The sequence below is a fragment of the Notamacropus eugenii genome, chromosome 1, assembly GCF_028372415.1.
Source record: "Notamacropus eugenii isolate mMacEug1 chromosome 1, mMacEug1.pri_v2, whole genome shotgun sequence".
Classification (NCBI taxonomy): domain Eukaryota; kingdom Metazoa; phylum Chordata; class Mammalia; order Diprotodontia; family Macropodidae; genus Notamacropus; species Notamacropus eugenii.
The window spans coordinates 635,304,229-635,331,058 of record NC_092872.1 but is presented as its reverse complement, the minus strand read 5'-3'; positions in this window follow the sequence as shown (position 1 = coordinate 635,331,058).

The window sequence follows — 26,830 nt, the reverse complement described above, 5'->3', positions numbered from 1 at the left end:
ATGATATATTTAAAAGGAATAGCAAGTTGGGTATGGTGAGTTTGCTGTTTCACATGCAATCATCTTTTTTGTTGTGTTGTGAAAGTGCTTTTTTTGTTCCATGAATAAAGAATCAAATAAATTAAAAAACAAAAACTACATCCTTCCTCTACAAATTTCCTGGTTCAGGAGAATTAATAGTACGTAAAAATGAATAATGTTGCTTATCTTTGAAACCTTTAGACAATTATATTTTTATGATAACATAAATGTATTTATTTAAAATGTATTCTCTATCTTCAACCTTCTATATAAGTGAAAATAAGGAAAGGCATATAAGAAAAACACAGTACTGGGAAAATTGTTTACATGGGTTGTTTTTTTGGCCTTTCTATATTATTTGCTTAACAAAAGGAAAAGCTATTCCTGAAAAATCTGTTGCATAGCTTCAAATTTATTATCTTTGTTATTTATCATTATGTATTAACTACATATTATTATAGTATTTATTATTAAGGTTGGAGGAGAAAAACTAACATATTTCAAAGGACAATCTGTTGTGCATCTTAAGTTTTATCTTCTTTTTAATCTTCATAGATAATTTTTATATGGCAAAAAGTACATTAAAATTGAAGGCGAATATTATTTCCTTTTAATCTTTATTCCCTTAAATTATCAGTGTGTATGTGTGTGTGTGTGTGTAAGCTAGCATTTTTATACAAAGCACTTTACAAATATTTTATCCTAACAACACACTGGGAAGTAGGTGCTATTATTATCCCCATTTTATTGATAGGGAAACAGTGACAAACAGAGGTGCTGTGCCTAGGGTGACACAGTGAGTACCTGCAGTTTGATAGTGGGATTTGAAATCAGGTCTTCCTGGTCCTGGACTGAGGTCCAGTGCTTTGTCTATATCACCACGTACTTCTCTTTCTTAGCCAAATCATAGTCAAAGCTACCTATACTTGTCATCTCTATTTCCCCTACCCTCACTCATTCATCAGTCCCATACAGTCTGATAACTTCATCACGTATCTGAAACTGCTCTCGCCAATTACCAAGTTTAATGGCCTTTTTTCAGTCTTCATCCTTCTTGACCTCTCTGCAGCAGTTGACACTGCTGACCACCATTTTCTCCTGTATACTCTTTCCTCTCTGGGTTTTTGTGATACTGCTTTCCTTTGGTTCTCCTGTTTCATTACTCCTTAATCTCCTTTGATATCAATCTTTCAATTAATAAACCTTTATTAGGTACTTACAATGAGCTAGACACTTTGCTAAGTGCTAGGGATACAAAAAGGCAAAAGATAGTTCCTATCCTCAAGGAGCTTACAGTCTAATGGGGGGGACAACATGCAAACAAATAGATTCCAAGTAAGGTATATACAAGATAAATAGAAAATGATCAGCAGACATAAGGTACTAGAATTAAGAGAGTCTGGGAAAGGCTTCCTATAGAAGGTGGAATTTTAGTCAGGACCTGCAGGAAGCCAGGGAAGCTAGTTGGGAGAGCAGAGGAGGGAGAGCGTGGGAGACACCTACAGAAAATACCCTGAGTCGAGAGATGGAGTGTAATGTTCACGGAATAACCAGGACAACCAGTGTCATTGGATCAAAGAGCTTATATTAGGGAGTAAAGTAGAAGGAGATTGGAAGGGGAGGAGGGGCCTAGGCTATGAAGGGCTTTGAATACCAAACAGTACATTTTATATTTGATCCTAGAAGAATAGGAAGCCACTGGAGTTTAGTGAGTGTGAGGTTGTGTGTGTGTGTGTGTGTGTGTGAGAGAGAGAGAGACAGAGACAGAGACAGAGACAGAGACAGAGAGACAAAGAGAGACAGAGAGAGACAGAGAGGATGAGAGAGAATGAGTGGACCTACACCTGTGTTTTAGGGAAATCATTTTAGTAGCTGAATGGGAGATGGACTGAAGAGAGAAGACTTGAGGCAGGCAGACTTGCCATCAGGCTATTACAATACTCCAGGAAAACATGAAGTGATGAGGGCCTGCCCTAGAGTGATGTCAGTGTCAGAGGACAGAAGGGAGAGTATTGGAGAGATGTTGCAAAGATGAAATCAATAGACCTTGGCAACCATATTGGATATTGGTGGGGGTGGGGAGGGGGATGTGGAAGTAGATGCTGAGGCACTGGGAGGGAGGATGGTGTTGCCTTCTACCATAATAGGGGAGTTTGGCATGAAGGGAGGATTTAAGGGGAAGGATGATGAGTTCTGTTTTGGACACCTTGAATTTAAGATGTCTACTGGACATTCAATTCTGAAAGGCAGTTGGATTTGCTAGATTGAAATTGGAGATCAGCAGAGAGTTTGGGGCAGGTTAGGTAGATTTGAAAATTATCAGCATAGTCATGGTAATTAAATCCATGGGGGCTGATGAGATCACCAATAAGATAGTATAGAGGGAGAAGAGAAGAGGGCCCAGAACAGAACCTTGAAGGAACAGCTTTAGGGTTTGGGGACATGGTCTGGAAAAGGATCCAGCAAAGAAGATAGAGAAAGAGCAATCAAGGTAAGTAGGAGAAACAGGAGAGAGTGGTGTCCACAAACCTAGAGAGAAGAAACTATCAAGGAGGAGAGAGTGATCAATGGAAGCTGCAGAGAGATTAATGAGAATGAGAATTGAGAAAGGGCTTTTGGATTTGACAACTAAGGAGCATTAGTAACTTTGGAGACAGCAGCGTCAGGGGAATAAGGTTAGAAGCCAGATTTATGAGGGGTTAAGAACAGAACAAGAGGAGAGAGAGTAGATATACCATTTGTAGCCTGTCTATTTAAGGAGTTTAGCTACAAAGGGCGGAAGAAATCTCACCAAACACCATAAGGAAAAGAACTGAGATTCCCCCTAGGACAAATGAAGCAAAAGAGGGTAGGCAGATGCTGACAAGTCTTTTTGCATACCTCTGAAGCATATCTGAGAGCTTCCTCCTCATCATGGGGTTAGCTGGTTGGAACTAATTACAGAAAGTCTACACATCTTTCACATTCTCTCCAAGGCATTTATTTCCCTTGTAAGTCATCATGATACTCCCAGAAGCAAGCTCCCTATCATCTACCATGTGAAGAGGTTGTATTAACAAGTTGATGGGCTCTGTGCATGCACCGACCCCCACTACACTCACAACAATTCTGTGAGGTATATTCTATAATTATATCCATTTTACAGAAGAGAAAACTGATGTTCAGGTTAAGTAACTAATCCAGAGTCAAAACTTGTAAATTTCTGAGGAAAGAGTTGAATTTACATCTTTCACATTCCAGGACCAATATTTTCTCCACTGTACCTTCTAGTTGCCTTTGACCCTAACCTGCCTTTCTAGCCTTATTTTACATTCATTCCTTGGGGCATACTTAATTTCAGTGAGAATATTCAGTGAGAATAATACACCTCGAAAATAGCCAAATTCTACAAATCAGGCCTTGCTTTATTGTTTTGTTTCTTATCTGGACTTAGAAAGTTATGTAGAAGATGTTAATAGTGCAGGTTCAGTTCAAAAGTGTGTCATACATATACTTTGTCCCCTGGAGAACTGGTTGTTAAACATTTACCAATACACTCCTAACAACACCCTTTCCCACTCTCAACAATTCAGCCAAACTGACTTTTCCCATTATTCTTTACTCACAATGATCAATTTCCCATGGTATATGTCTTAGCATTGGCAAAGGTACCCCCAGGCCTGAAATATAATTTCCCCTCACTTCCACCTCTTAGAATACCTTTTTACATCAATAATCAAGCTCTACCCTCCATATAAAGGCTTTCCTGATGCCCCCAGCTATTTAGTGCTCTCCTCCCGCAATTATGTATTTTGTGTATATATGTATGATACATATATTTGCATAAATTATATAAGTGCATGTTGTCTTAATAGAACGTGAACTTCTTTAGAGTAGAGACTATCTCATTTTTGTTTTTGTAACTTCACCACCCCTACCAAACTGTCTGACACATTGTACATGTTTATTAAATACTTACTGATTGCAAAGACAGTTTCTTACCTCAGAGAATTTCAGTTATAGTAACCCTAATTTTACACGATTCAATTAAAATTTTTTTTTGAAAATCTTTTTAGTCAATATTTCTTGATATTGATTGCAGTAGGTGATCATCTATTGTCCTGAATATTTTACTCCAAAAATTGAGAAAGGTAGTAAGAGCTAGTAGGAATTCCACTTTCCTGGAGTAGTAGATAGAGGAACTGGTTCTGGAATCAGGAAGAGCTGGGTTCAGGTCCTCCCTCTGACACCTACTGGCTAGGTAACCCTGAAGAAGTCACTTAACCATTCGTAGCTCTAGGCACCTTCATAAAATTATAAGGTATCAATTGGCATTGGTAGAAGGAATTTTCTTAATGGGAATTGTGCTCTGAAGTCAAGGCCCAGTTCCTATCCCATTTGCCAATTTATTCTAAACATTTTCTTCTTTAAAAAAAAAAAGTATGTAGTAAAAAAAAATAATTTAAATATTTTCCCCAGAAGGATGGGAAGAAAAAAATGGGCAGACTACAAGTATTTGGACTCTTTCTTCATATGCACCTATAGTAAATTATCTGAAGCTTTTCCTGCTCTCCCCTGCCCTCTCTCCCAAAACTAGCTTCTGTTAATTTTATATCTAATCTGTATGTACATATTTTTGTGAATATTGTCTCCTCCATTATAATGTAAACTCCTTGAAGGTAAGGATGAGCATTTTACTTTTGTTTTTGTGTCATCAGTGCCTGGAATGTAGTAAGGGCTTAATAAATGTTTGTTGATTAATTTAAATATGAATATATGTATAAATAAACACAAACATATGTGTACATATATGTGTATATAAGATTTATATACTATATATACATACACATATATGTGTATATAGACTGTTGAATAGTCAGAGGGAGACTATGATTCTCCTTTGTCCTGTTACAGACTTCTGGTTTGCTCAAAGCTTAAACTCAGTTCTTGTTAGAAATAGCATGTGAAACTCCCCAGTGAGCTTGTTGGTGCTACATAATTATAATTTTACCTTTCTCATTCTGAGTAACTATTCCTGCTTAATTTTTAGAAAGCCACCTTTTGTTACAGGTTCATATTTGTTCACTCCATTGCCCTATCTGCATTGTAATAGGTGCCATGGCAAGTCCTTTGTCTGAAAATCTTAGATAAACCTAGGCCCTCAGTAGCTCTGAGTCTTCTCCAGAGAGAGGAGAGCACACGTCCTGGCCACCACCCACACTTCTTGCCTCTGGAGTGAGGACAAGAGACCTATTCCCAAGTGCGTTTGTCTACACATTCCTATCGCTGTACTTGACTGAGAGTGTCAATGATAAGCCACTCTAACCCATTCTGATGTTGATACCTTATCATTCACTCAAGCTCTGTCCTAAATTTACATGATGTCTATTATATTTCTCATATGTGATGAAGGCCATTCCATAGAATAAATTCAGAATTTCCCTTACTGATTTCAGTCAGCCTCATGGAAGCTTCAGGGTCTCTTTCTGATCATGGGTGACCCACAGGTAAAGGACTCATTTGCATTTTGAGATGCTGAAGTTGTTCTTTTATTGACTATGTAGACTGACCAGCTCCGATGGATGTTTAAAAGAATGTATTCTCACCTGCCTACACTTTGCTTTTTCTTTCTGCCTGAGAATCATGTCAGTACTGTTTGTGCCACTTCTCAAGATGGAGGTGGGGAAAGGAATAATTTGACCTGTTTGTCACCTTGTTCTCCATGCAACTGTGAGCATATAACATTTAGTTAAATCACTAAAGTTAGTGTAGCAAGCCTAAGCCTAAATTTGGGTTGCCTCTTTTGTATTTTCTTTCAGTTCATATGTAACCGGAAATGAATGTGTTCCAGCTAGGAAGCAACTGTGTCAATTCAAGAGGTCCAGAAGTCCTAGGTAGGCCCTTTTGAGTGGGAGTTAAAGGATCTCATGGAGTATTCCCTGGCAATGAATCTACTACACATAGAAGGGACAGACACTAACAAGAGGGTTATTATTATCCCTATTTTACAATGGGAAAATTGAAACCGAAGTTAAGTAACTTGTCTAGGATCACATAGTAAGTGTCCTTGGTTGGATATGAATTCAGGTCTTCCTGACTTAAGGTCTAATGCTCTATCTACAGAGTCATTTAGCTGATGTGTACTACCCAGGACATGTCAGAAGTGAGACTTAACTTGGTTCTTCCTGACCCTGAAGTCACCTACCCACTTCTTCATAAAACATCATATCAGATATAATTTGAATTTTTCTTATGCCTCTGAAGGCACTCCAGAGCCTTTCAGTGAATTGGTATATTGACTGTAAACACAAAACATCATTGTACAGATGTAAGGTATTTACGAAGTTCAGTTCAATCTGCATTGACCCAATGACAGACTGTAGAAGCAGCTTGTTCATCTGCAATTTGGTGCTCTGTAATAAGAATAAACTAGAAAAAATTTAACTTTAGAAATCTGAAACAATATTGATCTATGTTATTAAATTCTAAATAGAAAAAAAGTATTGTCATTCAGAGGCATGGTATAGAGAAGAGGTATCAAAATACAGCCCAGGGATGCATGTAGCCCACAACACTCCCAAGTATGGCCAGAACCAGATGAAAATATAGTTCCTCTCTAATTTTAATTTGGTGATGAATTAATAAAAAAAATGAAACATATAAACAGGTGGTTTTCTAAGCCAGTATGTGATCCACAGGGATCCTCATATGTGATTGAGCGGCCCTTATTTCTATTTGAGTTTGATGCTCCTAGTGTAGAGTGTTAGATTTGGAACCAAATCCCATCTCCACTAAGCACTAGCTGTGTAAAATAGCCACTCAGCCTCCATGAGTCTCAGTTTCCTCATATACTAGTTATCACACAGGGTCATGAATGACAGATGATGTACTATACAAATTTCAAAGCAGTATATAAATGTCAATGATGATAATGATGATGATGGTGGTGGGATGGTGATGACTGTCTGAGCTTCCCTATTACTGTCAAGGAGAACCATCATCCTTCCACTCCACCAGATTCTCAACTTTGGTTTTAGCCTTTTCTCCTGTCTCTCATTCTCCCCATTTATCCAATGAAGCACCAATCCCTGTAATTTCTTTCCCTATAGCATCTCTCACATCTTCTCTTCACTCACACAGCCCCCATCCTATTACAGGATTTATCACCTCTTGCCTAGACTTGCAATATCTTTCTGCTTGGACTCTCCATTTCATATCTCTTCCCTACTTCAATCTATCCTCCAGTCAGCTGCTAAAGTGAGTTTCCTAAAGTGAATCTGATCATGTCACTCCCCTACTCAATAAATTCCAATGACTCCCAATTCTTTTTCAATTTTAAAAAGTTCTGAACCTAAACAAATAAATTTATTTCTATCTATATCACTGAACAGAAAAAGACTTTACAAGAAAATGTGAATCTCTATTATATACAGCTTTCTTTACAAGTATATAAAAAGTTCAGCATATAACTTTCTAAGTTGTTCTGTTTGTCTGTGATTCCTTCTGGCCTTCCTTCTGTTCTCTTCTGTACTTAAAAAATGTTTTCTCTAAGATCAAATATAAACTCCTCTCTCTGGTATTTAAAGCTCTTTGCAACCTGGCCTTCTATCTCTCTAGTATTTTTAAACACTTTATTCCCTTCCATCCATACTCTGGTCCAGCCATAGTGGACTACTTCATCTCAAGTTAGTGTATCTGGAATGTTCTCCCTCCTGACCTCTGACTCTTAGAATCCCTGGCTTACTTTAAGACTCAACTCAATGCCACTTCTTGTAGGCATCCTTTCATACTAATTTGTGTATATGTAGCCTATTTTTAGGATATAACTTTCTTGGCAGTAGTGATTATTTTTGTCCTTTCTTTGTATCCCTAGTATTGAGCACAGAATAGGTGCTTAGGAAATGTTTGTTGATTGATTGATAATATTATAAAGGTGAGCCCAAAGTTTACTCAAGCTTTGCTGGCAGCATCTGCATGTGAAAGGCCAAGAGTATGGTTTGGCAGATAGAGGAAACCATGACCTTACCCCTGGAGAGTAGATTTATCTCTGAGGCTTTTCCCTGGTCCCTTATGTATATGAGAGAACTGAAGAGGTTTTGAGTTGAAAAAATCAGGGAACCCTGAATCCCAGAGCTATTTGGTAGTCATTAGGCAAATAACACTAACATGGACCAAGGGTAGCCTTCAGAAATGTTCAGGATGGATTGGGGAAAACTCACACTGAATTAGAATATACTTACTCATAGAGACCTCAAGCTCCATGATCAGGAAATGTAGTTTAAAGAAAAGACAGACTTGAGATTTAGTCTACTAGCTACTTAACTTAGAAGTTTTTGATTATTTGTCCCAAAGACTTGGCATTTGATGTTGAGAACCTCCTGTTTGCCTTTTAGCCAAATCTCTGAGAGAACAAGACAGTTCATTCAGTATGGAGAAAAATGGCAAGGTTTGAGTAGACTTACTCCTTATTATTGATTCTCTTAAGGAGCTATAAAAAAACCTCTGGTCTTATACTAAAAGAGTAAGTCCTATGAGGACTTCAATTGAGTAACAGAAGCTAGGAGAATTATGATTGACATGTCAATATTCAAGTCTACCAGAGACTATATATATCCAGTGGAGATGTGTCTGACAGAGCAATGTCCAATGGCTACCAGCAGATAGAAGGCCTGATAGGAGCATCATGATAACATATCCACAAGATATCAATGGCTCTACCATGTTGGAGACATGTATTGTTCATCTGAGCATGTGCCCTGGCCACAAATTTCTTACCTGGATGCCCCTCCACTCTGCTCACATCTGTGGCCTGCATATGTGCACTCAATGCAGCCTCTGAGGTTTAAACGCAACAAGCTCGATTCTCTGCTGCTTGTGCTAATTTTGGTTTAACAATTAGCACCCAGAAAACATAGGCTTCAGCAGCCATCCCCATACCGTTGATGTGTTATAGTGAATGGAGAAATTTTGAATGCTGTGGATAAGTTCACTTATTTTGGCAGCATACTTTCCAGGGATGTACCAATAGATTCTGGCATTGCCAGAGTTAGATCATTGTTTGGGAGGCTCTGAAGGAAAGTGTTATAGAGAAGAGGTATTAGACTGCTTACAAAATTGAAGGTCCACATAGCCACTGTGCTGAGGAAACTGAATTGCTTCCATTTGAATTGTCTTAGGAAGATTCTGAAGATCACCTGGCAAAATAAAGTACCAGACAATTAGGTGCTTTCTCAAACTAAACTGCCAAACTTTCAAACCCTATGGCAGAGTGCACAACTCTGATGGGCTGGCCATGGTTGGATTCCATACATACATTTGCCTAAAAGACCATTTTACAGAGAACTTATGCAAGGAAAGAGCTCACATGAAGTTCTCTCTGAAGAGAACTTATGTCTCTCTGAAGAACTGTGGAATCGATTGCATGTCATGAGAGACACTGGCAAAGGACACCCCCCACCCCCAGCACAGTGTGCTTGCCTCAATGAAGATGCTGTGCTCTACGAGCAAAGTAGAATTGCATTAACTGAGAAAAAAAAAACCCATGAGATGTGCAAATTTAGAGACATTTCCACTCCAAATGTTCATGTGGATTATCTGTGCTTGACCTGTGGTAGACCAATTGAGCTTGTACTGATCTGATTAGTCACACTGTACCTTGACTTCAACATGGTGATGTCATTTTGGTCCTCTTCATGAGCAAAGGACAACAACCAACACATGTGCCTCTCCATAAACATTTTCTACTGATATTCATTCTTCCTATTGATGATGGATTTGTAGTAGAAGACACATTAGGTTTCTGGGAAAATATTCATTGATCTTTTTCTTACTTTGCCATTTCATTAAGTACCTTTGCTCTGCACTAATTATGTCCTCTGGGAGACTATTAAAAGTAAACATGTTAGGCAGAGCTCAAAAATATATAGTTTGTAGTCGATATAGATCCACAAGGTAACTTGATCCTAGGTTGAAATGCCATTGTTCCTTACCTGTGTGACATCAAGCAAATCATTTCAAGCCTCTGTAGGTTTGAGAATGCTGAGCTGAACTGTCTTTGCAAGCTTTAAATCTATGAATCTGTGTTTGATTTTATACCAGTGTGACTCTAAGAAAGTCATAATTTGAATGAAGTCTTCAGTCAAAGAAGGGAAGGGAGTAAGCATTTGTATTGTACCTACTGTGGACCAGGTATTGTGGGAGACACTTTACAAATATTAAATCATTTGATTCTTCCAATAATTCCTTCAGGTGGTGCTGTTATTATCCTTGTTTTACAGTTGAGGAAACTGAGGCACACAGAGGTTAAGTGACTTGCTGAGGGTCATGCAGCTAGTAAGTATCCAGCTGTTTATATTTTCCTCCTTCCTAATGAAATCCTTTTCCTTGAAGGCCAGATCCAGTGCCACCTTTTTCAAAAAGGTTTCTTCAATTACACACCTTCCCTAGCTTAATATGATCTCTTTTCATATTTCTTACAGTGTTTTGTCTTGACTTATCCTTTACCTATATCACATTCTACCTTGTATGATACCCATCTGTGTATACGTCTTATTCAGCCTAAGGAAGGGAAGGGAATAAATATTTATTAAGCACCTAGTATGTGTTGGCACTGTACTAAGAGCTTTATAAATATTATCATATAAGATATATGTGTAATTGGTACAAAATTAAAGCAATTCAATCTAACAATAAATGCTTATTATGATCAAAGCATTATACTAGGCATGAGGATATGACACAAAGATGAAAAACAATACAGTCCCTGCCCTTAAGGATCTTATAATGTAATAAGCTGGAGCAGTGAGGTAGTATAGTCGATAGAGACCTGGATGTGGAGTCAGGAAGATATGGGTTAAAATCTGGGCTCATATGTTTGCTAGTTAAACTCCATTTGCTATTTCATCGGCTTTAAGATGGCGATAATAATAGCAGCTACTTCCCAGGATTTGTGAAGATTCTGACTCTAGGTCAAGTGCTTTTACCCTACCATGTTGCCTGACTCTCTAGGGAGAATATAAAAGAGCAATAACATTTAGCAAAAGTAGCAGTGATCAAGAAGTAAGATAAATGGTTGCAAATAAGCTTGGGAAAATATAGACCAAGAAATGTCTTTAGAGATTATGAGCAGCAATGTAGGCAAGGTTTTTGAGAGTGACAGCATCAGAAGCCAACTGTTAGCAAAAGCCTCAATACAAGGTAGTCTTTCCTCATCGCAAAATATGAATTTTTGCAGAAGGAATTTTTTCTTCTTCCCCATTGGTGTGTGTCAATGGAAAATTGTTCACAGTTAATTAAAGGAGGAGGACAAGATGGGGAAGGGGTGCTGCTATAAATGATCTTACTGTTTTTCTCTTATTCCCTTTTCTAGTGTGTTTCAATTAAATGCTTTACTATTTTATTAGCAGTTCCTGCCTGGTCTATGAAATAGAGTCTGTATGGGATCGTACCTCAAACAATTCATCTACAATGAACCTGAGTAATATGGGAAACGTGAGTCCAGTATGAGGCCCATTAAATGTAGAAATGAAAATATGTATACCTTATGAATATTCAGCAGGTGGGGATACTGTACTGAATTATTCATTATCATATATTTGGTATAAGTTATTAATATTATTTTAACAAGTATGTTATTTTGAAAAGTGACATAATACTATATTTATACCACGTTTGATTTCTACATAAGTGTCATTGCAATAGTAGTAAGATCATAGTTTGAAAATGTGCCATAGATAAAATAGTATGCATTTAACAAAATAGATACTCAGAAAGTTGACTTTTATTCTTAAGTAAACATTTTAGCTAAAAAAAATGTATTTTTTTAGAATAAAGAAAAATTTTGCACAGTGCTTTGTACATTTTGTAAGTACCTAAGAATGCTTTTTAAATTCATATTTGTTATTGCTTACTGCCCTTAAAAACCCAAGTATTTTTCTTCAGGGAATGAATACATTGGGAATCTTAGGTTATATTTTGAAGTGTAACTGCAAATAGTAAAATGACCACCATATATTAGAAATTGATCTATGAGTACAAAGATCACTGCAGTCAGTGATGGTGGTGGAGTGTCAGAAAGGAGCAGTGAGTGCTAAGAATCACACACTTTTAAGACAAATATTCATATTAACATTAATAATCTTCAGATGAGATCTTTATCAAATGACCATTGCATTGAAATGGAACTTGAGGAACTGAATAACATTCATATTGATTTCTTGCCATAAATTAAACCATAAAAAAAGATGGTTCATAGGCTTTTTTGGAAAGAAAGGATAAAGATAGGAGACATGTGCAAACACAAGTCCAAAATGACTCATTTAAACTAGCTATTCACTCTGAAAACTAGTTCCACTGTTAACCGAAGAGCAAAAGGAAACATCATTTTATGGAAGTTATGACTATTTTTTCTTATAAAACTCATGAAAAGCTTAAACAAAAAGACCATCAGTATAATAGTGGTAGTTTATATGTCAACATCTGTGGCAGTGCATGGAAAACTTGACAAAATTCACCAAATTAAGTCAATATATAACTTGATACTTGGATGCTTTAGTGAGAAAGTAAATAGTGAAGGATGGTGAAAATGTGCTTACTAATATGTTTTGGGACTAAGAAATTAAATGAGCCAAAATATGTAGACTGACACAATGAATAGACTGGATTTGGAGTCAGAAAGAACTATATTCAAATTTGTCCTCAGAGATTAGCTGTGTAACCCTAAGTGAGTCTCTTAACAGCTCCCAGCCTCAGTTTCCTCATCTGTAAAATGGGAATAATAATGCCATCTACTTTACAATGTTGTTATAAGGATTGAATGAGATATATTGATGAATACCCTCATCCCAATTGCCTGAAGGCTAGGTATGCTATATTTTACCCCTCCCCCATGTTCTCCAGTACCTTTGAAAGGGGTTAGGATTTTTGCCATTAGCTCAAACCCTCATTGATTTCATTCCCTCAATTTTGGATGTTTCCCAGTACCATTTAACAGTCAATTTTTCTTTTACAAAGGAAAATTTACTTCAAAGGTTTACCAGGAACAAACATATAAACATCTTCTTAGCACCTGGGAACATAATTCCCCTCCCTTTATTTCTGGAGGAGGGGGATTAGATTCACAGTTTATCTTAGTTCCTAGACAGCATCCGTCCCACAAAATATCAAGTCCATAGCCCATCTGGTCTGTACACCTGGCTTCTACAAAGAAAAAGAGAGAGAGAGAGAGAGAGAGGGAGAGAGAGAGAGAGAGAGAGAGAGAGAGAGAGAGAGAGAGAGAGAGAGAGAGAGAGAGAGAGAGACTATTCTTACCTATAATGTAGAATAATGCAAGAAGTCTTCTCCAAGAAGTATGTCTCTGCTGTCTCCCACATGAGTGCCTCCGTAGGTGACATGGTTATGTGCAAGAACTGGCTACAGAGATAACATATAGACTGCTATGCAAATCATAAAGCACAACATGAATGCTAGCTATTATTAATTATGATTATTATAGGTTATTCATTCGTCTCATGCATATATATATATCTCATATCTTGAATATTTTTTTCCAAGAATGGACTGAGGAGGTTCTGGATATTTTAAACACTGAACAAAATTACAAATAATGAAATTGTCTATGTCTTATTCAGGAAACAGTTCCTGACATAGGATTTATTTCAGAATCAATTCTTTGTTTGCAATCTCGTCATTGACTCCTTAAAATTAACATTGAAATGAAAAATATAAAAATGAAAAAGAGATGGTATATGTAATTACAACTCTGCAACCTGTGGAAAAGGCATAAAAGTGAAGAGATTGTTTCTATTTGTCACCATTTCTTAAGGAATTTTAATAAATGAAAAATAATTCATGCAACAAAGACTGTAATAGTTCAAAAACATTTTCATCCAGCTAACATTTGATCCCTTTGCCAAGTGGAAAGATATAGTAGTCAAAGGCATTACAAGTTTAGAGTACGAGCTTATTTGCAAAGCATTATAGCAGATAATGATCATCAAATAAGATATTAATACTATACTTCATATTATAGGCACAAACCTGCCAGAAATATATTTATTAATTTGTCATTATTCTATATTCAAGCATTATTCTTCTTGAGAGAGGAATGTCCAAACTGACATATTTCCCATTCCCCCATGCCTTCAGACATTTCTCTCCTTAAGTCAATTTGAAGTCCTCATTTAAAGGATTCCTGAACAAAGGGATTTAACAAAATGATAAAATATAGTTACATAGCTCAGGATAAGGTAAAAATGAATATTTTGTTTCATCAAATTGGAATAATAGTCTCTTAATCTTGCATAATAATTTCCCTAAAACTACGCAATCCTTCTGTGACCACACTCTTCAAAAGTTCTTTTCAGCTAGTCAAATGTGAACTTGAGATCTTAGTCTGATCATTACCTTAATCTAGTTGGTAGAGAATAAAAAGAAAAGGAGGGGAAATAAAGCATAGAGTAGCTTGTACTATGTGACTCAACTAAACCAGTAAATACTGAGAGCGTTTGGAGATGAAATTGGAAGGTCAATGAATAGATGTGAAATTAAGCAGCATGGGACAATGGATACAACTCTGGATTAGAATCAGAGGACTTGGTTTGAATCTCAGCTCTGTCACTGCTTCTGTGATCTTGGGGAAGTTATTTAACTTCTTTGGGCCTCAGTTTCCTCATATGTTAAGTGAGGGGGTCCAACTATATAACTATTAAAGCCCTTCCAGTTTTAAATGTATGAGTTTATTAGCTTATGAAATCATCCATCATTTATTGAGCAACTTAACCTCTTGACTGATGGCAGTGGAATAACCATATTTGAACTCCAAAATGTAAGATCTTGGGCATACACTAAAAACAGACAATGAGCTAGAATTAGAATTGAATAAGAGGCAGTTGGATTATCAGTCAGCCAATTGACATTTATTTGTTAAGTGCCTACTATGTGCCAGGTACAATGCTAAGTACTGAGGATACAAAGAAAGGCAAAAAATAATCCCTGCTCTCAAGATCACAGTCAAATCAGGGAGACAACAGGCAGACAACTATCTTCAAACAAGACATAATGCATAAAAGGCTAACTTGAATTTAATCAAGAGAAGGAAGGCATTAGAATTAAAGGGGATCAGAACAGGTTTCTAGAAGAAGATGGGGTTTTAGTTGGGACTTTAAGGAATTCAGGGAAACTAGGAAATAATGACAAGGAGAGTAAGAGTTTTCCAGGTATGGGGTATAGAGAGTATATATTCAGAGTTGGGAGATGTAGTGTTGTGAAGGACAGTGTCATTGGCTTGCAGCGTGTGTGTGTATGTGTGTGTGTGTGTGTGTGTGTGTGTGTGTGTTTGTCCTTCCTTCATTGCCGAAGAAGACCATGCCATCAGAGAAATGATGACATGACTTGCACTTGACTGTTTTGAGTGAGGGAGGGCTGTGCAGGTCACCAGCCTCACTTCTCTTTCAGAGTCATCTGAATCCAGTGACCAGATATTCATCAGGATGACTGGAGATGACCCAGGATGAGGCAATTGGAGTTAAATGACTTGCCCAACGTCACAGAGCTAGTGAGTGTCAAGTGTCCAAGGTGAGATTTGAACTCAGGTCCTCCTGACTCCTGCACTGGTGCTCCATCCACTGCACCACCTAGCTGCCCTTGCAGAGTATGTGATGGGGGAAGAAGATATAAGAAGACTAGAAAAGTAGAAAGGACCTAGCTTATGAAGGACTTTGAAAACTAATAGAGAATTTTCTGTTTGGTCAGAGAGGGACTAGGAAGCTTCCAGAGTGTATTGAATAGTGACGTGATATGCTCAGATCTGTGCTTTAGGAGGATTAGTTTGAGAATGAACTGGAGTTGGGGAGGGGCATGGGAAACCAAACAGCAGGTTATTGGAACAGGCTTTTGGAACACCAGGGTAGTTGCTGTGTCAGAGAAAAGAAGTGGCCATATAGGAGAGATATCTTCAAGGTAGAAACAACAGAGTTTCATAACTGATTGGATATGGGGAGTGAGAAAGAATGAGGAGTCTAGGTTGTAAGCCTGAGTGACTGGTAGAATGGTGGTACCCTCAACAGTAATAGGAAAATTAGGCATTCAGAAAGTGTTTTGGGGGGGAGAGAAAGATGATGAATTCAGTTTTGGAAGTGTTGAGTTTAAGATGTCTATGGAATAGCTAGTTTTGAATATCTAAAGAGGCAATTTGTGTAGCACTTTCAGCAATCTCAAGCTGCTTCTGTATTACTGATAATGTGTTGTGGAAAACCATCATCTTAGAAGAACCAGTATTCTGGGTGACCTAAAAGACAATAGGAAAATGTATATGGGGTGTAGTAGTTTTTAGCATATTCCTAATAGAAACTTACCCAAAAGAAGAGGCATAAGAGAAGTCAAGTAGTTGTGCCACCAGACAAAGATGTGAACTAGTTATTGGATGACAAAATAGACAGCAAATGATTAATTAAATATCCTTAGTGTTACACTGGCATTTATTAACTATTAAACTACTGAGAGGTGGACCTCTGAAAAATTGGATGGATCATCCACATTTATGGAAGGATATTGACGAGAATTCTTTAGATAATTCTCAGAGAGGTTCTTAGCCTATAGTGGTGTACCTGAAATGTTAGCATTTTAACAATATTTCAATACAATCGATTTACTTCATAATTCTATATACTTATTTTATGCATTTAAAACAATTATTCTAAAAAGACTTCACCAAATTGCCAAAGGACTCCATGACAGATAAATGGTTAAGAATTCTTGCTTTAAGACTACAGGTTACAGAGCAGGCAATGACATGCATAAACACATGGAGTTGCCTCATCTGGAAATACCCTATACCAGTAAAATCACATCTAGTCTTCTCTGTTGAAAAGAATTACACAGGATCAGAATACATGGCTGAAGTTGTGGACTTCAATCATGCAAGTCACATGCAGGCTGATTAGTTGATTAGTTGAAATAAGAATATACAGATATATAGGTATTCATTGAATTTATATGTAACAGATACATGACATATACAAATTTATGTTAATACATACCAGTTTAATGGGGTACCATTCAGCAAGCATGACCCCATGAGCCAGTCACAGAACCTCCTCTTCATCACGTGGCTAGCAGAACATAATTCATTTCAGAATATCAGGCCTGGTCCTGATGAATTTTTGCAGAGTTCTTAGCTAATGAAGTGTTCTTATAGACTTTGAAGCAGGGACAGAATTCTGAAAATGGTTCTGGTCTGATAACCACATAGTAAAGAAATGCCTCATGGACTGACTGTAACAGTGAAGGTGGAACTGGGGAGTGTTAATGCCAGCTTCTGCTGCAAAATCTACCTGGGGATTGCCTGAGTCAAATACCATATGTAGGCTCTTATAGACTGGGCTTTTTTTCTGGTCTCCTCTTACCTCTAAATACTTCTATATATATATATATATTCATACATATCGTAAACCCAGGCCAATGAAGAATGCCTATTATATAATTATCGCATTTGGTTGCATAGACAACCTATGGAATGGTTCCATCATCAGCACATATGTCCTAGATGGATACTGCACATGGACATTGAACTGATCCTAGAATTAAATTGGAGAAATCAAGTGGCCTTGATTGCATTTTGGAAGTTCCTCAGTGTTTTTGGTGTTCTTAAACTAAACGAAAACAAAGACCCATTATTTTTTAACATTAATACTTTTCTGATGATGGTACGTTACTACAAATCACAGAATTGGTCACCAAATAATGAAATTTATATGTCCCTCTAAGGGCAATGGGGAGGTTAATTGTGAATGTGAATATCATATTACTAATGGAGAAGTGTGCATCAAAAACATTATAAATGACATCATCAAGGAGATAAGTGACCAGAGGAGGATATAGGGAAATCATGTTACAAGAGCAAGCAATTAACAAATGGATAGTCTATGTGCTCTGTTGCTACCTATGGTCGAGTCAAGAGGAAAAGAGAAAGGCAACAAGCATTTATTAAGTACCTACTATGTGTTAGGCATGGTGTTGAGAACTTTCAAATACTATCTCATCTGATCCTGTGAGGTTAGTGCTATTACACCCCCATTTTACATTTGAGGAAACTAAGGCAGACAGAGGTTAAATGTTATGCTCAGGGTTACACAGCTAGCAAGTGTCTGAGGCTATATGGAAGCCCAGGGTTTTATACACTGTGCCACCTAGAGACTTAGTGGAAGGCCTCTAGAATGTTGGGGACTCCTCATAGAGGATTCCAAGAAGGATATGGGGAAAAGTCCCATAGGATACCAAGGTGTGGATGGACTGCAATTTGTGTGTCTGAAGGGAGCAGTTATATGATGAGATATAGATCCTTCAGCGTATATGTATAATATGTACTTCCTATAACTACATTAAGACATGCTTTTCATCTTCATTTATAAAGACAATCCTATTGATGGTGTTTGTTCTTGGAATATTACTTCTCTAGGTTGCGATAGCCTAATAAGAGTTGTTTGATTTAGGGCAGGAAATATTGAAAGCATATTTTCTAGATCCCTTTTCCTTGTAGTGAGTAGCATGATACTAAATAAGACAGTTCCGATGCCTAGGGTATTGCTAAATGCTGTGGCAACCCAAAAAGTCAATATCCTAGACTTCCTTTTAGCAGAGTACTTTTGTCCAGAGTCAATACAGTTGGAAGAAATATACAGTATTAGCTCTAAGACTAGCAGGTGGAGATTCAGTTTGGTTAGCCTGGATTAAACTGGTGTTATATGTCAGAACTGCTACTCTCAGGCTGATGTCTACCAGGCATTTGGAAAGCATTTCTATGCATATGTTCTTTGTCCCAAGTCAGTAACATATTCATTGTTTACTTAACCTAAGGAGGCTAAGTCAGGAAAATAAAATACTGCTAGTCATCATAATGACCAAAAAAAGCATTTACAGTCATCAGACCATTAGCAGAAATGTCTTCTCCAACACCAGTAAGTTTTATCTCAACAGTTTTAAAATCCCAGATTGTCAAACAAAAGGATGTTCTGTCATTCAAGCTGGAGCTTTAGAAAATGAGGGAAAAGAAAAAAATATAGTTGAATAGACAGAGCTTCTCTGTTATGAAGCTTGGAGACTGATAATGAAAAACTTCAGAAAAGACTCAGAGCTTAATCTCTCCATTGCCTTTAGAAGGATAGATTCAGTCCAGAGTACCCATTCTCCTCTGTCTTTCCATGTTCTACTCCTGTATCCATTTTCAGATTTAATCCATAGGATCCTTATGTCTAAGCAAGATTTCACATTCCCACCCTCAATCTCTGGGTTGTCTTGTTTCTTTTCTTTTCTGTTACCCTGCAGAATGTTGAAATTAGTGATCAAAGGTGGATAATAGCTACAAACAGGTTTTGGGCTAGGAAGCTGGTTTCACAAAAAATAATTCATATTGATTGCATTATATATATATATATATATATATATATATATATATATATATATACTGAGCTAACCAAATTTAATCAGTTTTCAAAAGCACCGTGTAAACTCTGTGTTATATAAATGTGAGCTATTTTAGAAGTTATTATTATATCACTTGTACAGGTACTTGCTGGGACTAAGCATACATTGTATTTCTGTTATTCAGGGATCTATAATTTATTTTACCGGTGCCTACAATCCTTTTACTGATAGCCCTTTCTAAGACTTGGTAGATGGGAGATAGTAGATTCAAGAAATGCCATTTCTGAAAATATTCATCATTTGTCATCTGACCTTTGTCCCAAATTTAGTGAGGCTGGTCTTTTCATGATCAACAGATATCATTCATTCTTAGAGTCGTACTTGAAGCCTTTACAATGCCATACTTGAAACTTTTCTGGAGTTGTACAAAGCTTTTTCTCTATCAGCATGCCCTTTGAGAATCCATGGTCAATATGATGCCTCAATGAGGCCCAGTAGATAATTGGGTCATTATGTGTTTTGTAGTTAAACCAACTTCAAGGTGATCATATTCCTCACCCACATTATTTTGAATTACTATTTGCTACAACAGTATGGATTTGATGGACTCATGACCCTAGTAACAATTAGATAATAGGTTTTTCTTATTTAGAAAATTTAAGCTCTATTCTTTCAATGTTATTCTGTGTATAAGTCATTTTTATCTTTTTTATGAACTTTATTTATTTATTTATCCAACAAATGTTTATTGCATATACTAAATGCAAAGCACTGTGCTAGGCATTGGGGGAGATACAAAAATAATTAAGACATAATCCCTGCCCTTGTGCAGCATCTAGTAGGACTACAGTACACACACACACACACACACACACACACACACACACACACATACACACACACAAAAATATGCAACACTATCTAGTAACTATGGTGTAATTATGATGAAGAATAGAATGGAATAAGAGTATAAGAAGTTAAAAAATGCTATTTAAGATCAGAGGAAGGAAATATCATCTCTGACTTGGGAGTGTGGTGAAGAAGGAAGAGGCCCTAATGGATGGGTGGGATTTCAAAAGGAAGAACTGGGGAAGTGGTGAGGGCATTTCAGGCATGAGGAATTATGCGAGCAAAAGCATGGAGGCAGATAATTGTGAGGCTTGTGTAAGGGACAAGTCATCTAGGACAAGGTAGGTTGAAGTGCAGTGTCAATGTTCATATAAAGCATTGGTAATGTAACATAGTCTTAAATAAATAAAACTATATTGCATTAATATTCACTCTGAGTGGATGGAATAAACATTTATTAAACACCTACTGTGTGCCATGCACTAAGTGTTTTGCAAATACTATCTCATTTGATCCTCATATCAACTCTACAAGGTCGGTACCATTATTGTTCTCATTTTACAGACGAGGAAAGTGAGGCAGAGAGAGGTTTGTGACTTACCCAAGGACATACTGCTATTAGGCATCTGAGATCAGATTTGAATTTAGTTCTTCCTGACTCCAGGCTTGGCATTGTTTCTACTGCATCTGATAGTTGATACATACTGAGTGAACTCAGTATTTCAATGCACAGAAGAATCTTGGAGCTTCTCTATCTCATCCATGGATATTTTCTCCAATGCTGCTACTACCTCTTTGGCACTCTTTTTCATGTCTTCTGGCAAGCTAGACTCTGGGGCTCTACTCAGAGTGCTGGGGGCTTTTCTTGCTTTCTCTTGACATTGTAAAGATATCAGTCAAGCACAATCTATGTCCATCTGTGAACTCCCACCCTCAGCATATCATAGGATTGTCAAAATAGTTAATTTTACAATCGGGTAAACTAAGGTCTGGGGAGATTAAATGCCTTGTCTGGGGTCACATGGGTAATAAGTGACAGAGGCAATATTTAAACTTAGGTCCTCTGAATCCAAATCCAGCATGCTTTCCATGGCACCATGTTTCTTAGTTGAGTTTTTTTTTTTACTTTAGTTCTTTTCCATAATTCCTTGTTTGTATATGTTATAGCTTGCTAATGCTGCTTACCTGTCCTTTGCTCTCTGGGTGCTCCTAATTTCCAGTTCTTCAAACATTGTAGGGTTTCATGAGTTGCAGCCATATGACACCAATAGAATATCGATATTAAAATTTCGGTCCTTTGTTTCAAGAGAAGGTTGGAATTATTAAGAGAAATTTGCAATTTCCTAAAGTCTCTTCAACCTGTTCTCTGCCTCTTGTTCAGTTCTGGGCCCAACTCATTATTTCTCATGTCTTTCATAGGGATAGAGATAGGGATATGGATATGGATCTGAACTGATTTGTGATGACTCTGACTTAGGGAATCTTTTCATGAGGAAAAGCCTTCTATTCGCCATCTTAGCAAGTCATAGTCTTAAAGAGCAGCCTACAGTCTGGAGAAGTTGAATGATTTCCTTAGCATAACATAGACAATATATGTTAGAGGTGGGACCTTGGCATAGTGGAGAGAGAGCCAGTCCATTCTCCTTCACCCCCTTCAGTGATGGACAGGCTTTATAGACTCTGTAAGCATATTATCATCAATAAGCAACATTCGTTATCCACTTGTTTTTTCTTTTTTTGTGTGAGATAGTTAAGTCAAACTCCTTTGTGCTGTTATGTAACCTCTCTAGGAAATTCTGAAGTATTCTGGAGCTAAATGCAACTGGTACAAAATCATGCCCAAACAGAAGCATCAGAAGGATCTTTCCATCCACAAGAATTCCTTCCTCAATTTGATCTGTGTGCTGGATCTCCATAATCATGGCTAATATCTTTGATGTCCCTACTTCTCCCTGTTTTATGCCTCATTTGACACTAATGATTGAAGAATCATTGAACAAAACTATATTTTTATAACCAAGGAATCTAATATAATTTTGAAATATACATGGAGACATCAGGTTACTTTCATTATACTTGTAAAACCTTATTTAATCACACACCACTGATTTAGAGCACAAGATAGTTTGGCCTAAGATGAATATAAACTGTGTGCGCAAATTTTGGAAAAGTGTTTGTTGAGCATATTTATAGAGGAGAATACTTAATAGACAACAATTGAAAATAATTATTTCCTGGAATCAAATCAACAAGTTCACAAGCATTTATTTAGCACCTACTATTTGCCAGGCACTATGAGAAGTGCTGAATATACAAAGAAAAGTGAACAACAATTCCTGCTTTCAAGGAGTTCACAGTCTCATGTGACTTAAGATACATACAAACCAAAGTATACAGGAAGGTAATCAATAGGGAGAAGGCATTAGCTTTAAAGAGATTCAGAAAAGGCTCATAGAACGTATCTCAAGGTACCTATTCTAGAACCTTGACTTCAGGCAAGGAATTGTTAACCCAGTTTTTTATAGATAGATCCTTTATTCAAATACATTTGTGACTTCATTGATTTGGATATTCCCTTCTCGCTCTTTACTTCACCTGACATTTATGATTAGAAGATCGTTGAACACAGACTTTTCTGTTTTCTTTCAAGAAATCTTATTTTAGGATTATTTATCTTGATGTACAGATTGGAAACACCTTATTAGAAAGTACCATTTTGTTCTTTTGAATCAAATGCTTCATCACTACTGATGGACCCTTGATTCAGCAGTCATAGAATTTTGTATCTAGAGATGGAATTTAGAGGTTATCTGGTCTACCTCCCTCATATGATAGATGAGGAAACTGAACCCCAGAGGAGAAGAGTTAGACATGATAATACAGGAAGCAAGCATCAGAGATAACTTCTGAGCCAGGTTTTTTGCTGTGCCACATTGCTATTATACTGGCCATTCTTTTCATTTTATATATAGTGTATCTGATTTTATCAGATGAATGAATCCGACTAGAAACAATTTTTTAAAAATATAACTGACACACAGAAAGTAGCTATGCAGAGTTAGAATGTTGCCATTTTTTACACCACTATCTTTAAAAACTCTGATCATACTCTTCCCTTACTTAAAACCATTGGCCCCTGAAATGGTGTTTTGTGTTTTGTGTTTATATTCCATGGTGGGTACTTATGTTGATCTACGAAATAAAACAAGATTTTGAACTTTAACACCAGCAATTATTTGAAAGAAATTACATTTGAAGTCTCCAGTTTTAAAATTCAGGGTATGCCAAAAATCTTACTGTGCTTTAATGCTTTAATAAGTTTAGAAATATATACATATGTATATCTATATATGATATATTACAAATTTTTTAAAACTTGAAAGTTTAATTATTTAAAATTTTTAAATATTGTTGTTTCTCACTAGAGTCCTCTATAACCATTGTTCTGTGCTGAATTTTCAAATTTTGTTAAAACTCTCATCAGCTGCTGCTTAGTAACTAAAAGAATTATATTTGTAATTCTAGCTGTAAGATGATCCAGAGAAGGAGGTTTTGATGCATACATGACAGTTTTGACATGACCCCACAAAAAAAAGTCTGATATAGATCAAGTGAAGCAGGTGACTAAGCAAGAGGGCCTCCTCTACTGCTCTACCAGTCTGAGAAAGTATCATCACTCAGTGCATGACAAAATAGCTCACCTTCTTAAAATTAAAACTAAAATTTATTATTTAAAATTCATAAAACCACATAAATAGAAAACAAATTAAAATAATTAACCTTTCAAATGATGTTTTTATAAGTTTGTGGCATTTATACTTCTGAAGTTATTAAAGCTTAAAACTGCACTAAGACTTTTGAGATATTCTGTATAAGAACATATATTCATGCTTTTGTAATGTATAACTCTGAATATATTTTAAAGTTTATTTGCTTCATTTTTATGAATAATTAATGTATAGACACAAGGGTTCAGGGAGTAGGTAGGGAAATATTCCATCAAATGTAGGAGTAGGATGGGAAAGAGAGAAGTTATCATTTATGCCTGATAAAAGTAATAGTGGAAAAGTTTCCTTTAGAGCTCTGCACAGAGGTAGTTTTATTTTTTGAACAATCTCCTTGAATTCAAATTTATTCTAAAAAAATTAATGCTGATTGAGACATCATTTGTACTATTGTATGTTTTCTTACTATTTAATGTTCACAAAATTTATCATTTGCTACAGAAACTAGACATCTGATTTTTGCAAATCTGAGACATTGTTTTCTATTTAGTTTCCATTCTGCTATTTCAAATAGGAGAAAAAAAATCAAACCCTGAAATTAACACTATCCACTTCCTAAGGGGCACTTTATGTTAATTCTGGTACCTATCCAGGAAAATCTACTGTCTTTTAAAGGCAGATTTGTCAGTAACAATTCCATGGTGGAAGAAACTATTCTTTTGGTTAGTATTAAATCCATACTCTTGTTGTTCAGTCGTTTCACTTGGGTCTGACTCTTTGTGACCCCATTTGTGGCTTTCTTGGCGAATGTACTGTAGTGGTTTGCCATTTCCTTCTCCAGCTCATTTTACACATGTGGAAACTGAGGCAAACAGAATTAAGTAGCTTGTCCAGGGTCACACAGCCAGTAAGTATCTGAGGCTGGATTTGAACTCAGGTGTTTCTGACTGCAGACCTGGCACTCTATCCACTGCGCCATGTGCTCGTTGCTCATTAAATCCTTAGAGTGCTGAAAACCACAAATTTCTGAGTTTAGAATTTTGAGGGGGATCATGTGGATTTCTTTTATTGTTGGTTTAAATAGAGACCGCGGCCCATTTTTAAATTGTTTTCAAGTTTGTGATGAAAAGTTTTTTTTTTTAAGAAGAATCATTGATCCATCTAGTTGACATAGCCCAACTAACGTTCAAATATGCACAGCAGTTACAGTCTATGAAAGTAGCAAAGCCGCCTAATAAAATGATTGTGACTGAGAATATATGCCACTTTCTGTTTTTGTAACTTACTATTTAACAGAAAGAAAAGATGTATTCTTTGATTTCTTACCAACTTGTCCACTTTTTTAACATGCATTTGGTTTCCTTCTAGTATTGTCTTCATTTGCATTATGGTACTTATTGAAACATAACTAGCATTTCTGAAATATGGAAAAGAACCAAAAAATGTGCTTGAGGTAAACTCTGGGAAGTTGTTCTCAGATTAACTTTAAAAACTCATTTGAAGTGAGAAAGAAGAGACCTCAGACCTTCAGTCACCTCCCCAAAGGGTCTTACTTCTAGGGTAGGGGTGGGGAATCTGTGACCTTGAGACCACATGTGACCTTCTAGGTCCTTTGGTGTGGCCTTTTGACTGAGTTCAAGTTTCACAGAACAAATCCTTTTATTAAGGGAATTTGTTCTGAGAAGTTTGAATTCAGTCAAAGGGCTGCACTTGAGGACCTAGAGGACCACTTGTGGCCTCGAGGCCACAGGTTTCCCACCCCCATTCCAGGGGATGGAGCAGAGAGAAATTCACCTGGGGTGAAGCTGATTAGTGTCATATGGTACCTTATTGTTTTAACTAATTCATGTTGCTAACTAAGCTCACTTGTAATTGAAAGCATACAGGCACCATCAGTGCTCTCTAAATTTCAGTTCTAGGGGCAAATTATGATGGCTCCACTATAATCAAAGCTATGATTGTTTCTATTATCCTTTTGGTTCCACTTTCTTTATGCTACATCATTTCATACAATATTTTCCTTTTCAGCAAATGCTTATTAAATTCAGTAAAAATTAATTTCATTTGAATAAAGCTATAATGTAATTCTGGTTAGCAAACTAAATTTAGTTGTGGCAAAATGGATCAATGAAAAATGAAGACCCTGATTTCATATTTGTATTTAAATATCATTTTGGATACTGTTGCAGATAAGATAGAAAACTTTGGGCTGCATATGATTAGATGAAATTCTATTTAGTTAACCAATCTTATTCGAAGAGTGTCCAATGCCAACCTAGAGGGAAGTTTCTTTATTTTTGTGAACTTCACAAATGTCAATAAATAGAAAGATTTCCAGATATAAAGAACCAAAAAAAGGTGATTGTATGAAAAACCATGAATCTATATTAAGAACAATTTTAGAAAATATATAAAATATACATGTGTATATGCATGTATACATACACATATTATGTATATGTGTGTGTGTGTGTGTGTGTGTGTGTAATTTAGCATGCCATTTTGGAGGGAAGTTTCTAGAGGCCTCCAAAAAGACTCTGAACTTGGCTCTGTCCTGTGAAATATTTTTACTAGTAATTTGAATTACGACTTGGGTGCTATATTGTCAAATTTATTGATGACTCAAAGCTAGGAAGGAAAATAGTTTTGTTGTCAGAATCCAGGTTCAAAATCCTAGCAATGAGAAAAAAACAATGAAATTTAATAAGATTAGATTCCCTAAGTCTAAATTTGCATTCAGAAAATCAACTGCCCCTGTATAGAATAGTGGAAACTTGGTTTGACAGCCCCTTGAAAAAGACCTAGTGTTTTTGGTTTTGGTTTTTTTTTTTTTTTGG